The sequence below is a fragment of the Miscanthus floridulus genome, chromosome 9 (genome assembly GCF_019320115.1).
Source record: "Miscanthus floridulus cultivar M001 chromosome 9, ASM1932011v1, whole genome shotgun sequence".
Taxonomy (NCBI): domain Eukaryota; kingdom Viridiplantae; phylum Streptophyta; class Magnoliopsida; order Poales; family Poaceae; genus Miscanthus; species Miscanthus floridulus.
This window is the reverse complement of record NC_089588.1, coordinates 78,018,539-78,036,627: the sequence shown is the minus strand read 5'-3', so window position 1 is coordinate 78,036,627 and position 18,089 is coordinate 78,018,539. Positions and strand designations below refer to the sequence as shown.

General features: G+C 46.0%; 2 pseudogenes; both read left to right on the top strand.

Moving 5' to 3' along the window:
* The first annotated feature begins 1,264 nt into the window (after window positions 1-1,264).
* LOC136483816 (disease resistance protein RGA5-like) lies at window positions 1,265-8,557 on the top strand (annotated as a pseudogene).
* A 3,350-nt stretch (window positions 8,558-11,907) lies between these two features.
* Window positions 11,908-17,109, top strand: LOC136482208 (disease resistance protein Pik-2-like; annotated as a pseudogene).
* The last annotated feature ends 980 nt before the right edge of the window (window positions 17,110-18,089 follow it).

Below are 18,089 nucleotides of genomic sequence, written 5' to 3'. Positions count from 1 at the left end.
ACTTCATATCATCACATGATCATATTGGTTCATCGATCTTGACTTTACTTGCTCTTCACCGTTGCCATCGTCCATCGGCGCCAAGTCTTGCTCAAGCTTCACCGCCACGCGGTCCATCACTCCAAAGCCTTCGACTTGCCCTTCACGCTTGCAACCGGTCCATCAAGCCAAGTCTTGTCTTGATCTTCTCCACCTTGATCACATGACTCAATGTCATGTCTCATGTGCATTTAAGCTCCTTCATCATCACATGTGTGAGCTTTGCAACATCTCCAAGCCATTTTCACCTTCATGGCATATGTTGCTCACACACATGTACCTGTGGACTAATCACCTGTGTATCTCATATAAACACAATTAGTCCACCTAAGTTGTCACTCAATTACCAAAACTAAACAAGGACCTTTCACTAGGGTTAAGCACCAGACGCGTCCGATCACCTCCGGGGACCAGCGTCCGGTGCACTCTGTGAAAAACCCCGTCTTTTCTGTATAGGGCGTCGGTGGCTCCGCCGGTGGAGTTTCATCTCCAAGCTCTTCACCCTTGCCCCCAAGTGCTAACACAATGTGTATCACTTTTTGTGCATGTGTGTTAGCATATTTTTAGAAGCGTTTTCAAGGGTGTTAAGTTAACACACTAGGTCCTAATGTAAATGCATGTATGATTCCACCTAGTGGCACTTGATAACCGCTTTAACCGAGATTCTCCCCTCTCCATAGTATGACTATTTATCCTAAACACACTCACATCCTCTATGGTGTCTTGAGTGTCAAAACAAAAGAGCCCTATCAAATTATACCTTTGCCTTGATCTCTTTTGTTTTTCTCTTTCTTCTTTTTCCAAGTGTGAGCACTTGATTCATCTACTTGTAGCCTTCACCATCCACCATCATGATCATCACTTTGCTTCACAACTTGGCTTGGACTACCTTTACTAATCAACACACTTAGCCAAGAGTTAGTCCAATAGGTTTCATCAATTAACCAAAATCAAACTGAAGCTTTTGAGTGGATGGCTGGATGTGAAATTAGAAATTAGGGCCAGTTAGAACATAGAAGCACTTTTATATATACTTACGGGCCTCTATCGGGCCTAGATGATTTTAACGGGCTGTGCCGTGCCCGTCCACGTGTGGGGTGCAGCCCCAGCACAGCCCGGGTGGCCCGGGCCCGCACAACACCGGGCCGTGTCGTGGTCGTGCGGGCTAAAAATCTAAAATACCATGCCGTGCCAACGGGCCACGGCTGCATGGCCATGTATAGTCAACGCAACTTCACTCTCAGCGACCCGAGGTCCAAGGCTGAATCCACCCTGCGCCACCGCTCCGCTCCCCTCCACTCCTCCAGACTTTCCACTCCTCGGCCTCCTCAAACATCCTCCGGCAAGGAGGCCATCGTGTAGCCACCGCGGAGCTAAGGTGGGTGGACCTGAATTTTTTTTATTTTCTTTTGGAAAATGATATGGACATTCTTGTGGGTGGATTTGAATAATCTGTTTTTGTTGATTTGGAAATTTGCGAATCTAAAGTTTTTTTTGGGACCACTATTGTTTTCAAGTTTGCGTAAATACCACCAGATCCATGCACCGAATCATCCTACCTTTAGCCCCATCACTTCTCTCTCTCCCGATGAAGTCAGCGATGTGCGGAGGAGCTTGGGGGGACGGCGGCTATTCATGGTGCGATGCGCCAGATCCAGGCTGAAATTAGCAGAGGATGGGTTGCACTGACGTTGGGAATGAAGAGGATGGGTAGATCTGAGTCGGAGGAGGGGGGCCGGGAGTGGAACAGCACAGGAGCACCGAGCACCCGGGGTAGAAAGGGGAGCGGATGGGATGCAGAGCATAGGAGCTAGAGGTTGAAGAATCACATATCAGAGTGGCAGACTGGTGGGACGAGGGGATTTGATCAATATAATGTTCGCGCAGCAAAACAGTCCATTTTGAGTGCTACTAGGGCAATTTTCTGTAAAGAAATTGAATCGACAGATTTTTTTTTCTTGGAATCAAAAGTTTATATGAATTATTGAAACTTTTTGTTCTGATTTTTCCACAGATGCTTCAGGCTTGGGAGCATGCCGTGCGGTGCCATGGAGGGGGATGAAGGGGACGTGGAGAGGAGGAGCAGGAGCGCTCCAGATTCGTTTTTGTGTTATCGCAGCTCATTTGCTGCTACTGGTAGTCCTTAGCAGGAGGAAAGAAATTTACTAGGGGAGCGGGAGCAATTCATTTGTCATGGATATTGCCACGGGGGCAATCGGCATGCTCCTCCCCAAGCTAGGAACGCTGCTCAAGGAGGAGTACGATCTACAAAAGAATTTGAAGAGGGAATCAGGTTCCTTATGGATGAGCTCAAGTACATGCAAGTTAGCCTTAAGAAGGTCTCTAGCGTGCCACAAGATCAGCTTGATGAGATTGTCAACATCTGGGCTAGTGACGTTAGGGAGCTATCCTATGACATAGAGGACATCGTCGACACCTTCATGCTTCGCATTTATGGCCTTGAGCCCAAAACGAAACACGATTTCATGGGGTTAATCCAGTGGTGCTGCACATCATTGTCCAAGGTAAAGCTTCGTCACACATTAGCCAATGAAATCAAAGATATCAAGAGTCAAGTTGTGGAGGTGAAGGATCGACATGATAGGTACAGGATTGACGGCGTCGTTGCTCAGCACCCTACTGTCGACCCTCGCATCTTTACATTGTTTGATGAGATAACCACTCTCGTTGGCATTACCAATACAACCAATAATCTAATCAACAGGTTGTTCAATGGAGATGATTTTACCAATAGAAAGCTCAAGATGGTCTCCATTGTTGGATTCGGAGGATTAGGCAAGACTACACTTGCCAAAGCAGTATTTGACATACTTGAAAAGCAATTTGAGTGTACTGCTTTTGTTCCAGTGGGCCGAGAATCTGACATCAAGAAAGTCTTGAAGAACATCCTAATTGGACTTGACAAGCACAAGTACATGGGATTTGACTCAGAAGCACTGAGTGATTGGCAGCTCATTAATGAGCTCAGGGAATATCTTGACAACAGGAGGTACGGATGCAAAACCCACCAAATTGAAATGCTATTATTGATATTGTATACTATGTTGACGAGTGTTTTGTTTGAATTACTACTTGTCCATCTACTTGTGCTGCAGCACGGCCCATGGGCTGATGACAACTAGTCAAAATTGATTGTCTTTGCTCTCTTATTTATTAATTCTAACACAATACCGAATGCCCATATGGATACTTTCTTATCTTCACCCGGTTCCAATAGACTTAATTATTAATTACTTGGCATTCAGTTTCATCAGTTTTTTTTGCTCATATTCTAACACAATCTTCATCCGATTGTAATAGACTTCACTTACTGATTATTTTATATACTTTTCTGTCCTTATTCATAATTTTTCCCTTTGCATTGAGCCTCCATGTGTCTGACATGTGTTTAGCTGAAACATAAGCTTCAGCTATGTGTTTGACATGGAAATTGACATGCTCAACGTTTCTTGCATCCATTTATATATGGTCTGCAATATTACGCATATGTTGAATGTATATCTTGAGTTAGTTAAAGTGGGTAACTTATTTTTATGAGAAATTTTATGATCGTGTCTTGTGCAGATTACCTCAGTGGCCCTTTAAGTGCATCCAATTAGTTATTGTAAGATAATTGTGCTATTGTGGTAGTTGTAGGCCTGTGCATGGGTGGGTTTACATGGTTCCGATGGATTTTTCAACCCACCCGTGAAAGGAGTTGCTAGATGGGTCGTGGGTGTGGATCAGGTGGATTAAGTGGATTTTATGGTTCAACTGCAGCCTATTAGCCAGACCACCATGGCTTCCTTGCTCCTCCATCGCCTCACTGGCGACTTGTCCTTCTGCTTCATCTTCGTTGCCGCGTTCCTAGTATCCGCTGTCATGCGCACGGTGCACCGCTAAATCGCTGCCATGAACCTCCACTGTCCTCGTATCCTCCTAGGATTGAAATGGCATAGAGCATTCTTCAGATTTCAGAATACATGAACCTTCATAAAATTAGATTTCAAAAGGAACAAGAACCAGCTACTTCTCAGACCAATCATGAACCGATTCCCAAGAAGAGCATCGAAGGAGCTCCACCTTGCTGGTATGGCATGAGATCCCCAGTCCATGGTGTCCCCTGCCTCTATGGTGGCTCCCAACTCCCATGCCTGCTGTGACGACATCAGAGCACCTACCACAAATGCCGGAACTGAGCCCCCGTTGCTACACCTTCAGGCCCAAATCCATTGCTGAATTTTGTTCCATGCTCAATTTTAGATGTATGGCACATCATTTAGGAAGAGAGAAAGGAATCAGATCAATTCCAGAGTTTGCTTAAGAGAGTTCGCGAAAGAGGGAATAACCATGATTTGTTCTCAAGTACTCCCTCCGGTCCAGTTTATAAGACATTTCGCATATGTTAAGAGTCAAACTTTATAATCTTTGACCAATAATCTGGTCAACAATTTTTAACTATTGTAATACAAACCTCATACTATTAGATTTATAATCAAATGTAGTATACAATAATCATAAGTTTATAATCATAGATAATATAATATAAAATAAATGAATGATCAAAGGATGAGGAAACCTCCCTTGATGTTAACAGTAGAAGCATGAACATTCTGTTTCCTTTCCCTTTGTATTATTGTATTTCTTATTACAGAGTTCATGGGATGTAGGACACTTAACACATCGCACCCTTTAACACTGAACGTGTCCTGTACAAAATCTTAGAAAATATCGGGGACCTTCTACAGTGTGGGGGTGGGGTGGGTGTGTGTGTGTGGGGGGTTGCACAACCACATTCCTAGCTCTCTCTTGTCATTTTTTTATAAATCCATGACCCTTTCATTTCCATGCCAATAGGTATTTGATTGTTATTGATGATATATGGGAGACATCAACATGGAAGCTGATTAAATGTGCTTTGGTCGATAGTAATCTTGGAAGTAGAGTAATCACAACAACTCGCATTTCTGATGTTGCCAATGAAGTCGGTGATGTTTATGTCATGGATACACTTTCCGATGACAACTCGAAAAGGTTATTCTACACAAGAATATTTGATGACCCACTTTCTCAAGGTGATGAACGCAAGGGTCAAGTAGACACTCAATTGGATGAAGCAATGAAAAAGATCCTAAAGAAATGTGGTGGCGTACCATTGTCTATAATTACAATAGCTAGTTTGTTGGTTGACAAACCCATTGAGGATTGGTCCATGGTGTATGACTCTATTGGTTTTGGTCCTAAAGATCAAACTGGAGCAGTCCAGAACACAAGGACTATATTGTCATTTAGCTACTACGATCTACCTTCGTACCTAAAGACTTGTCTGCTGCACCTAAGCATATTTCCGGAAGATCACTGGATTGAGAAGAATTCTTTGATATGGATGTGGGTAGCTGAAGGTTTTCTCAACGGGGAGCAAGGAAAGGATGCATTCGAGGTTGGCGAGAGATACTTCACCGAACTGATAAACAAAAGCATGATCCAGCCAATGAAGGGTGATGAGGACAATGCTGTGGATGGATGCCGTATCCATGATATGGTGCTGGACCTCATCCGCAGTTTGGCAACCGAACAAAACTTTGTAAAAGTATTGGATGGTGAGTTTCAAGATTGCTCTTCTCCACGCAGTAGTATTATCCGTAGGCTAGCATTGCACAAGGGGAGCAAACAATATACAGATAAAAACTTGACCGACGTCATGGCAAAGCTGAGGTCATTCAATGCCATTAAATGCCCTATTAGTATGATGCCACAGCTTGTGCACTTCCAGATTCTACGCGTGCTTGCACTGGAAGGCTGTGATATCACAGGAGGCTGCAACCTCAATCATCTTGGGCAGTTACGTCAGTTGAGGTACCTAGGATTGAAAGACACACATGTTGCGGAGCTTCCAAGGGAGATAGGGGATCTCGTAAACCTGTTAGCATTGGATGTCAGGAATACTGGCTTGGAAGAACTGCCAGAGACTATTGGCGAGCTCAGCAAGCTGATGAGCCTGCGCATCCATGATGGCACAAATAATCTGCGGCTACCCAGGTTTGGGAACCTAACGGCCCTGCAAGAACTGGTGCTTGGAAAAGTGGTCATGCCTCCATGGTTCACTGTCGATCTGGGAAAACTGACGGAGCTGAGGGTGCTCGAGATTTCATTTTTGGAGACTGGAGAGCGCATGGATTCTCTGCTCGACTCTCTGCGTGGACTGCGCAGAATCCAGAATTTGACGCTCCGGTTCTGGCCAGAAGTCTTGGTGAGCTCCTGGGATGGCTGGGTGCCACCACCGCAGCTCTCCCAGTTTGTGATGGAAGGCGTCTGCATGGCTCGGCTGCCAGCGTGGGTGAAATCGGCGCACGTCCCGCATCTCTCCAACCTACGCCTTAAATTGCTAGCTGTGGAAGCACAGGACTGGGAAGTCCTTGCAAGGATGGCAGAGCTCCGCTACCTCTGTATATACAGCATGGTGCGGTTGAGTTCAGCAGGGAGCATGGAGACCCTTGTTGATGATGGCCACATCTGGAACATGTATAGCCAGAAGGAGATTCCTGGGGCCAAGTATCCACGGTTGGTTTTTCTTTTCTTTTCTTTTCAGAGGTTGGAAACGGCCTCTTGCAGAAATGCAGGGAAAGGCTGCGTACAAAAGACCCAAGTGGTCGGACCCTTTCCCTGACCTGCGCAAGCGGGAGCTACGTGCACTAGGGCTGCCCTTTTTTCTTTTCTTTTCAGAGCTCAATCTGCACATGTCTTCTTCGCATTTGTTCCAACTATTTCGCTTCTACTTTGGGGTCCCAATGTTGCCGGCTTTTGTGAATTTTGAGATTTTGTTCTATCCCCAAATGATTGGCCTAAGGATAATACCAACAGTACTACAATTTTTCAGATGGAATGGACACGATTTTTCCCTACATTCACAATCAAAATCTCTCTTATTCTTGTGATAAGGTTTGCAGTTACAGCATAAAAGCTGTGGCCAATCTGAATCGTGGGACATTTCCAGGTTGTACTACCGGTGTATGCACCACCAATCCGAGGGATGCATGGCGACGAAGCAGATGCAGCCCAGCGATGGGGACCTGACACTCTTTGACGTCATCTACCACAACACCCACACCTGCATTCAGAGGACAGAGACAACAACGACGGAAGGCCAGGTTTACGAAGCCACACACCTGACTTCAAGTGAGCTCAATGATTATGCCGACCTGGCTACCAGACACATGAAGAGAAGGTGAGCACCCTTTGTTCGTTTGTTTTCAAAATCAGAGGAATTGAAGGGGGTTGAGGAAGATTTTGACTTATAGGGGATTTAATCTCCCTCAATCCCTCCCAATCCCCTTGGGTTTTGGGACCAAACGAACAGGCCCTAATGTGTGAATTGGGTCATTTCCCTTCCATCAGATGCATGAGACCTTCCTGCAACAGAGTCAATGGGCACATATTTTCTATTGCAGTGTAGATGAGCTATTCACGTTTTCTTTGCAAAATTTATTCTGTGATTTGCAGGAAGATTATGGAGCACCAGAAGCTTCAGGTGAGGGACCTTGATGATGGCTACAGCTGGAGGAAGTACGCCCAGAAGGAGATTCTTGGAGCGAAGCACCCAAGGTTGGTTTTGGTTTTTCTTTTCTTTTCATAGCCCAAATTACACGTCGATCAACGTCATTTGCTTCTGCTCTGGGATTTTCATATCGTGGTCGTGGCTGTCCTTTGTGAAATTATGGCCTTCGCTTATTCCAAGTTGACCAGCCTCCACTTCACAGATAGGATAATGGGAGGGAATGGGATCAATATGGTACAATTTTTCAGATGTAAGGGGTTGGATTGGTGATGCAATTTTTTTTTTGCCAATGTAGCTCTGAATTTGCAGCCAAAATTAATTTTCGTTACAAGGCAAGATTCGTCACAACATAAAAACTCGACCTGATATGCATTGTAAAAAACACTGCAGGGCCTACTATCGGTGCACCCATCGCCACTCTCAGGGATGCCCGGCGACGAGGCAGGTACAGCGCAGTGATGAGGACCCGGCGCTCTTCCTTGTCGACTATCGGGGCACTCACACCTGCCGTCAGAGTGCCGTCGACATGCATCAGTTGGGTACTTGGAGCCTGACGCGGGGTTATCACCCCAACCACCAGTGAGCATTAGTAGCCTCCACTTGCTCCTGCAACTCTGCACCCTTACGTCCCCTGAGGTGGACAAGAACCAATGAACCTGTAGCCTATGTGCTCCTTTGTCACAATCCGGATCAGATTGAGATGATAGAAATTGGTAGAGTGAAGGACTTCAGAGAGACGCAGAGAAGAAAAGGGAATTCAGAGGTTGAAGAAGAGGAAACCAGGAAGGTGGTTATTCAGTTCATCATCGACACCCCTTCAGTTACAGGGGCGTTGGTTTATATACCACATGATTGTTTTTCGTCACCGGGGTCTCGGGTCAATCATACGATCGTATTGAGGTCAATCATGCTGTAATATCTACTTAGAAAAATAATTTGCTGTTAAAGAGGAACTATATTGGATTAACCACCAGGGCCAACTGAACCGATCCCAATGTGAGCACGTAGCTACGCCCTAGATGCACGGGTACAGATTGCGGCCCGATGGGTTGATACAATCACACCGGCATTACAATGATCTGGACCCAAGACTGGCTCACTGCTAGAAGAATATATCGGAGGGAAGATCAGAGAACGCAGGAAGAACTGAAAGGAGAGCGGTAGAACCGAGGAAGGCAGATTCGAGTAGAGTTGTCTTTTCTGTTTTTTCTTGTCCTTCACTCCAACTCTCTCCTCTCTTAAAGTATTACTCAGCACAAAGTTTCAAAAAAAGAAAAGAAAAAGTATTACTCAGCACAAGGTAGCAATCCTATACATGCTCTACTGCCAATCGAGCCCCACATAAGGGCCGCTGGGCTGAGCTGGTCGCTTGGAGCCGTGAGGACCATATTCTGCAGCTGTCACGCCCTGTCCAGTTGCCGGACCTGCTACAGTGGCCGCGCCATCTTCAGTTGCTGTATATCCATCAGTGATGACCCCCTCCCCCCCTTGGAAGAGAAGCTGCTTGTTCCCAAGACGTTGCTTCAGCGCCTTGACATCCTCCCATGTGGCCAAGGAGACGGGCAGCCCAGACCACTGAATCAAGACCTGCCGAGAAACATCCACCCCATTGTAAATAGACGGCGTTGCAGAATCTTGACAGGAACTTGCAGACCATCGAGTTGAGGAGGTAATTGCACCACTGTGTGTAAGGCTGGATAACGAGCCGGCTCGGCTCGTTTTGGCTCGGCTTGTTCTGGCTCGTTAAGATAACGAGCTAGCTCGGCTCGGCTCGTTATCCTAACGAGCTAGAAAGCCAGCTCGGCTCGGCTCGTTAAAAGCTTGAGCTGGCTCGTTAAGCTCGCGAGCCAGGTATAAAAAATACACAAAATATAATATTTGCATTTATCTAAAGTTTGAGAATAATAATAATACAAAAGAAATGAATCTAACAACCTTAAATCGAATAAAAAAATTAATATGCGCTAATATATATACAAGTATAATAAAATACTATAGTATTCATGCATCTAACTACCTTAAATAATACTTTTTTTCCTGGAAGCTTGGCTCGTTTAGCTCGCGAGCTGGCTCGAGTTGGCTCGTTATAGCTAACGAGCTAAAATCTTGGCTCGGCTCGGCTCGTTATCTTAACGAGCCGAGCCAAGCCGAGTCGAGCCAGCCACAAGCCGAGCGAGCTAACGAGCTTCGAGTTTTTCGTCCAGCCTTAACTGTGTGAGACGTGGGCACTGCTTGCTTCAGTTGAGACACGTGAAACACAGGATGGATTAGAGAGTTCTCAGGTAATTACAGTTTGTAGGCAACCACACCGATTTTGGAAAGGATCTAAAGCGCTCCAAAGAACTTGAAGGCAAACTTTTGGTTTGCTCAAGGGGCTAATGACGTCTGAATTTATGGTTGGAGCTTCAAATAGACCCAACCACCAACTGCAAATTGGCGTTCAGTGCGTGACTTATCTGCCTGGGCCTTCTTCATGCGTTGCTGGGCGTGAACTTGATGTTGCTGAATAAGAGCAGTAATTGTAGTCTTCGTAATCGTAGTCTTCTCCTAGAACCAATCATCTAAAGGAGCAGGCTGACACGCTGAGATATCAGCAATACCAAAGTACACGCTGAGATATCAGAAATGCCAAAGCGTCTTGTCTGATGGCCATACAAGACATAAAAGGGAGAGAATCCCAGAGCTAAATGCCAGGTAGTATTGTGCCATAATTCAGCTAAGTAAATCCATTCGATCCATTTGGAAGGACACACTGACAAAGCATCTGATAAAGGTTTCCATGCACTGATTTACCCTTTCAGTCTGTCCATCCGGAGTCACACCAGCAAGACGAACTGCCAGAGGTGACTGGTAAATACCTGGTCACGGTCCGATATTGTCGACTGAGGAAGGCCACGAAGATGATGAACATGGTGCATATAGAGCTTAGCCACCGTCAGAGCCGTGAAGGGGTGAAATGTTTCTGATTTTTACGAGATTCTCTAGGATCTATCTATTATTTTCCTATTGAGTCTCGTGCGGATTGACATGGAGGCTCCATTGGGGACCTCTAGTTAGAATTTAAGTTATTGTCTTTTTCTTGAGTGATATGTATTTAGTTGAAACCTAATCTTAAGACATAAACTCATGTTGTATCCCTTTCTGTGACTTCATGAATTTATAGTTTGGCTTTCAACTTTTAATGGAGTTGTTCCAAATTTTTGCACATGTTAAGTAGAAAATCGTATTTTTTTTAATCTTTTGTTCAAGATGTATTTTATTATTAAAAAGAATGTACATGTTTACTTGGTATATATGATGAAACATAGCATTATGGTTATTTAATTTCGCGGTTGTAGAAGTCTATGATTTAGAAATATATATACGTACCATACTTTGTGAATATTATTATAATTTATTTTTAGTAATACCATATATTAATATTTTAATGTAGATTTGAGGGATTTTTTTTATAACAATTGAGGTATAGATACAAATATAAAAGTAATACTTTCACACACAATGACATATATGGGTAGGTTGAATGCAAACTTAGAAGGTTACTTTATATTATTAATGACAAAGGTGTGTAATTTATAAAATCATTAGGGGTATTTTAAATTATCTTCCGTAATGGTAGATGTGGGTAATTTAGATACAAAGTCATAATGGAAAAGATGGGTAATTTAGATGCAACATTATGAGGTTATTTTAAATTATGTTTTATAATGACAAAAGTGTGTGATTTAGATGCAATTGTAAGTGGTTATTTTGAATTATTTATCATAATGGCAGATCTGTGTAATTTATATACAAATTTAGGGGGTTATATTGAATTATCTTACATAATGCGGTAATGACAAAGATGGGTCATTTAGACGCAAAATTAGGGGTTATTTTATGTATTTTTTTTTATAATGACAGAGGTGTATAAGTTTTTTAACATTGCAATAAATCCACATGCTATTATCAACGATGATGATTCGAGTGTACCAAATTAAATGCCGGATGTTTTATTGTGAAAATTTTTAGAATTTGTTTATTTCCTAACACGTCCTGTCCAGTTAGGATTAAGATGGTGCCGTGTCTCTGTTGAGGTCTCTAATTAGTAATAGGAAGATGATATAACTTTTAACTATTGTGTAAAGTTGCTATTATCAGATATATTCCATAATTATAAATTTTGTTATTACAATATGAAATAAATGAATAGTCAAAACAGTATAATTTAGAAGACGGTAAGTACTCCGCGAGTAATAATGACCCGCTCAAGCCCCCAGGTACTCGAGTCAACCTGCTCTAGCCCGCCGTACGTGCTCCATACAAGTTTACTTCCTTTTTGCCTCTGACTCAACTTTCGGCGCTTAGCTGCAACGGGATCCGACCCCAGCGATCCCTACCCCTTTTCCTACCCGCAGCGACGACGACGACGGCGAAGTCGACGGTGCGAGCGCGGCGTTGAGTCGCCGTGAAGCCGTACTGCGACGCGCCGAGCAGGAGGTCGTCGTGGATCGTAGCCGCGCCGGAGCCCACAGCCCAGGTAAAGTTTCTGTAATTAAATTGACTCAAACGTCGCTGTGGATTGATTTGAAAGTTTCTGAATTGGGTGCATGTTTCTGGATCACTTTTAAGTTTCCGGCTTGTGTTGAAAGTTCAAAGTTTCATGTGAAATACTAGCTCTCATGGCACCAGATGTGATCTGGTTTATTTATTTGTTCCAGCACCAATAAACACCGCTGGCCAACGTCTAGCATTCTGCCACCAGATCCAGCACCATCTACTGACCTGACGATGCATCCAACCATCCCACCGTTAATTCCCATCACCTCTCAAGCGATCCGTTCATGATTGTCCCTGATCCACCGCTGGTCCGCTGCGTCTCCGTGGTCCATTTCCAGACGAGTTGCAGAACAGAGGAGCAGCTGGAGTACGCTGAGCAAAGGGGATCAGATGGGAAGCAGGCATAGGAGCTAGGAAGGAGCAAGGAGTGCCCTCAAATCTTAATCAGGTTTGTATATACTTCTGCAACTGGAGCAAGAATAGTGTTAGCGCACCAAGATGATCCATTTCGACTGCTATAAGTAAAGTTTTTTCGGATTTCTTCGGAATAGATTTGTTTTCTTTAAGAACCAGATTCAATGTTTATAAGTCAAAGTTTTTCTGGATTATTTGAACTTTTTTCTTCTGATTGTTCTACAGATGCGTTGGCCTGGGAGCATGCTATGAGGTTGATTCTGTCAGGGGCGGGGAGGAGGGGATGAAGGGGAGGTAGAGAGGAGGAGCAGAGCACTTGGAAATTTTCTTATGTCAACTCGTTTGCTACTACCACTGGTAGCAAACTAGCAATACTGGTTTTGTTATATATAAGTGCCAGAGAGGAGAGGAGACAGAGATTGGGAAGCAGTGGTCCATTTGACATGGAGTTCGCCACGGGTGCGATCACAAGGCTCCTCCCTAAGCTAGGTATGCTTCTTAAGGAGGAGACAATCTGCAGAAGAGTGTGAAGGAGGGAATCAGGTTCCTTTTGTCTGAGTTCGAGTGCATGCAAGTTAGCCTTAAGAGAGTCTCCAACGTGCCGCTAGCCCAGCGTGATGAGCTTGTCAAGATCTGGGCAAGGGACGTTAGGGAGCTGTCCTATGACATTGAGGACATTGTTGATACCTTCATGCTTCGTGTCGATGTTCTTGAGCCAAAAAAGAAACATGATTTCAAGGGGCTCATCCTGAGATGCTGCAAATCATTGTCCAAGCTAAAGATTTGCCACAGCATAGCCAATGAAATCAAAGATGTCAAGGTCCAAGTTAAGGAGGTGAAGGAATGACATGATAGGTACAAGATTGACGATGTTGCTGCTCAGCACCCAACTGTCGACCCTCGCATCTTTGCATTGTACCAGGAGGTGACTAATCTAATTGGTATTGCCGAGACAAGTAATGATCTAATCAAGAGGTTGTTCAATCGAGATGATGCTATCAATATATAAGAAGCTCAAGATGGTCTCTATTGTTGGATTCGGTGGATTAGGCAAGACTACTCTTGCCAAAGCTGTATTTGACACACTAGAAAAGGACTTTCAGCGTACTGCGTTTGTTCGAGCGGGTCGAGAATCTAACATCAAGAAAGCTTTCAAGAACATCCTAATTGGACTTCACAAGCACAAGTACATGGGACTTGACATAGAATCACTGAGTGATTGGCAGCTCATCAATGAGCTCCGGGAATATCTTGGCAAAAGGAGGTACGCATCTAATTTTGGCACCGAATTTGAACGCTTTTATTGATCTGACTGCTATGCTGATGAGTAATTGTTTCAGTTACTAACAGTGCGTCAGTGTCTTATCATTTTTATTCGTATTATTTAAGGCCTTCTATATGTCTTCACGCTAGTCATGGGAACAGATAAAAAAGAATTATAATCCAATCGGAAACGACAAACATAATTTGGGAGTAGAAAAATGTCAGAATGGTCTTACAGACATAATTTATTTTGAGAATTCAGAAAAAACTAGACGTCGGGGGAAAGATCACCCCCACGACATTGCATTAAGAAGGAATTTTTCATGCTATTATATTATGGTTCAAACTATAAGTGAGGTTGTATGGGCGCACCATAGAGATGATAAATTTGACCCACAGGATATGTTTGCCTTCATTGAGCTAATGATCGATTATGCATTTTTGGTTTCTAATTCTGGCATGTTTCAATGTTTTTTTTTAATATACTCTAGATGGTTTAGCTAATTTATGCACCATTTATTTCCATGCCAATAGGTATTTGATTGTTATTGATGACATATGGGAGACATCAACATGGGAATTAATTAAATGTGCTTTGGTGGATAACAATTGTGGTAGCAGAGTAATCACAACAACTCGCATTTCTGAAGTTGCCAATGAAGTTGGCGATGTTTAGGTCATGAAACCACTTTCCGATGACAACTCAAAAAAGTTATTCTTCATGAGAAATTGAGAATAAGTGGTGACAAATACAAAGGTCCAGCTGATAGTCTATTGGATGAGGCAACTGAAAAGATCTTAAAGAAATGTGGCGGCATACCATTGTCTATAATCACAATAGCTAGTTTGTTGGTTGGCAGGCCTGTGGAAGATTGGATTTAGGTCTAAAGATCAAAATGGAACAGTTCAGAACACAAGGAATATACTATCATTTAGTTACTATGATCTACCTTCATACCTAAAGACTTGCCTGTTGCACCTAAGCATATTTCCTGAAGATCACTGGATAGAAGAATACTTTGATATGGATGTGGGTAGCCGAAGGTTTTCTCAATGAAGAGAATGGAAAATGCCCGTTCGAGGTTGGTGAGAGATACTTCACCCAGCTAATAAATAAAAGCATGATCCAGCCAATGAAGGACGATGAGGATGACCCCATGGATGGTTGCCGTGTCCATGATATGGTGCTGGATCTCATCCGCACCCTGGCAACCGAAGAAAACTTTTTGTTAAAATATTGGATCGAGAGCACCGAGATTGCTCTTCTCCAAGGAGCAGTGGTGTCCGCCGGCTAGCCTTGCACGAAGGCAGCAACCAAGATAAAAACAATGACTTGGTTGATGGCATGGCTAAACTGAGGTCACTCAATGTCACTAAGGGGCTGTTTGGTTGCCCGCCGCCGTCCGCCACACCACACCTGCGGCAGCCACTGAGAGCTAGGCTGGTGTATGGTTCCGTGCTGAGTGCGCTACGCCACAGACTGCGGCTGGTGTTTGGTTCCGGTCAAAGGTGTGGCTGCCACCACTGCTCCCAGCACAAAAACACGCCACAACTGTGGCGCCGGAATTCATCGCCTCACCTTCGGCGCTGTTGTTGTGGCGAGCCACGGGCAGACGGGAAAAGCTTCGGTGGCGCCACACCTATCGAGGCATGCTACGGCGGCAAACCAAACAGCCCTAAATGTCCTATTAGCATAATGGCACAGCTTGTGAGCATCCGTACTCTACGTGTGCTAGCGCTGGAAGGCTGTGATGTCATAGGAGGATGTTACCTCAAGCACTTGGGGAAGCTATGTCAGCTGAGGTACCTAGGATTGAAAGGCACCCGTGTTGCTGAGCTCCCAATTGAAATAGGGGATCTCATGCATCTGTTGGTACTGGACGTCAGGGACACCGACTTGGAGGAACTACCAGAGACTGTCGGCGAGTTAAGCATGCTGATGAGCCTGCGTGGCACGAATGATCCGTGGCGGTCTGAGATGGAGAACCTGACGTCCCTGCAAGAGCTGGTGGTGGAAGAAGTGATCATGACCCCATGGTTCACCGTGGAGCTGGGCAAATTGAAGGAGCTGAGGATGCTCGAGATTTCTTTTTTGGATACCGGAGGGCTCATCAAGTCTCTGCTTGAGTCTGTGCGTGGCTTACGCAGAATCAAGAACCTGACGCTCCGGTTCATGGAAGAAGTCTTGGTGTGCTCTTGGGAAACCTGGGGTCTGTTTGGGAGGGTGCCCCTGCCTAGCACGGCTCGCTGTCCTGGCCCTGGCAAGCCCGAGCACGGCTACAATGCTAGCCCGGTTCAACTGAGATTTTATTTGGTTCGTAGCCCAAATGGATATGGCAACTCTGCACTGTCATTCGGTAGGCTTACATTTTTATCGAACACCCCAGTGGCGTACTCCACCACGGCCATGGCCGCCACCGAGCTCGAGGCCCGCGCTACCCCGACCGCGCCGTCGCTGCCGGCGCTCGCCCTCGTCGTCCTCCTCGCCACGGCGCGCCGCCCGTGCTCCTTCCTCGGCGCGGCCATCCACACCGCAGCTGGCGCACGCCGCGGGAGCGGGAGCCTCTCCCCACCGATGGACGCCATCCTCCGCGACCTCCCACTGAAGCAGGCCGTCCGCACCACTGCGCTCTCCCACCGGAGGAGGAGGCCGCCGTCGAGACGGAGAGCGCCGGCCTGTCCCTGTCCCAGCTCTCACACGCGCAACAGGGCGCGCGCCGCCGGCCGGGGTGATGGCCTCCTCCCGCCTCGTCGTGCTCACCGCCTTCCTCCTCGTCCTCGCCCTAGGCCCGAACGAGGCGCGTGCGGCGGACGACGGCGAGGTGCGCGCGCTGCTGGCGCTGGGGGCTGTGCTGGACCCGATGGGCCGCCTGCTCCCGTCGTGGGCGCCAGGCCTCGACCCCTGCGCGTCGCCGCAGTCGGGCTGGTTCGAGGACGTCGCGTGCGACGCCTGCGGCGCCGTCGCCAACGTCTCGCTGCAGGGGAAGGGGCTCGCCGGCGATGGCGACGGCGGCCCCGATGGGGAGCTCGCGGGCGAGCCCACGGAGCCGCAAGCCCACTCTCGAGCCAGAGTCGGGAGTCTGGACAGGACCAGCGGAGGCGAGGTGACGTCGTCTAGCCCAGCGTCTACAGGCGGCATCCCGGCGGTAGCGGGAGCGGAGTCGTCTGTGAAGTCAGTGACGGCGGCGAAGAACGCGAGGCGCCCCGCGGCGAGGTCGTCCACGGGCTTGCCCCCGCTCCCGCGCCTCGTCGCCCTCGCGCGGTGGCCTGGGGGAATGAAGGGGAGGGTGAACGGAGGAGGGAGGACGTGAGAGGTGAGGACGACGTGCGGACGGACCGGCGGTGGGAGGTGGGGTTTGAAAAGGCTAATAAAAATCTGTAAAATTACTAGAGCAATTTGATTAATAAGACAAATAGCGTAATGAAATTTTGCTCTAGCTCTACAAGGGTTGCAAGCCACCTATCCAAATAATTCTAGTTGCTATAAGCACTAAGCACACACAAGAGCTAAGTTGCTACTCACTAAGAGCTCTCAACATTTCTACACTAAAGAGCTTCACTAGAAGAACTTATGATACAAAGCAAGCTCTCAAAACTAGCTACTCTAAAGAGCTTGCTATAACTAGTTTGTGAGAAAATAATGGAGAAGTCAAAATTGTTATACTGCCGCGTAGAGGATGAACCAATCACCAAGATGATAACCAATCAATAAACCGGGAGAATACCAAATAGCAAGAGACATAAGTATTTTTCTTCCGAGGTTCACATGCTTGCCGGCACGCTACGCCCCTGTTGTGTCGACCAACATTTGGTGGTTTAGCAGCTAAGAGGTGTAGCACGAACCTCGTCCAACCCGTGGACACCACAAGAATCTACCCGCAAGTGAGGTAGCTCAAAGACACGAGCAATCCACTAGAGTTGCCTTTGGCACTCCGCCGGAAAAGGCACAAGAACCCCTCACAATCACCGGGAGGTGGCCAAGAACATTCACCAACTCTTGCCACAACTCCTCCGCTGCTCCAAGCCGTCTAGGTGGCGGCAACCACCAAGAGAAACAAGAAATCAGTAGGCACAACGATCCCCAAGTGCCACTAGATGCAAGCACTCAAGCAAATGCACTTGGAATCACTCAATCTCACTTTGAAATAGCAACCAAGCAAGGGAGATGAGTGGGAGGGAGTATGCTCAGCTCAAGAGGATGTCAAGATGATCAAAATGTTAAGAGAGATCCCGAAGAGCCGGCCACCAACTATTTATAAGTGTCCGCAAAGAATAGAGC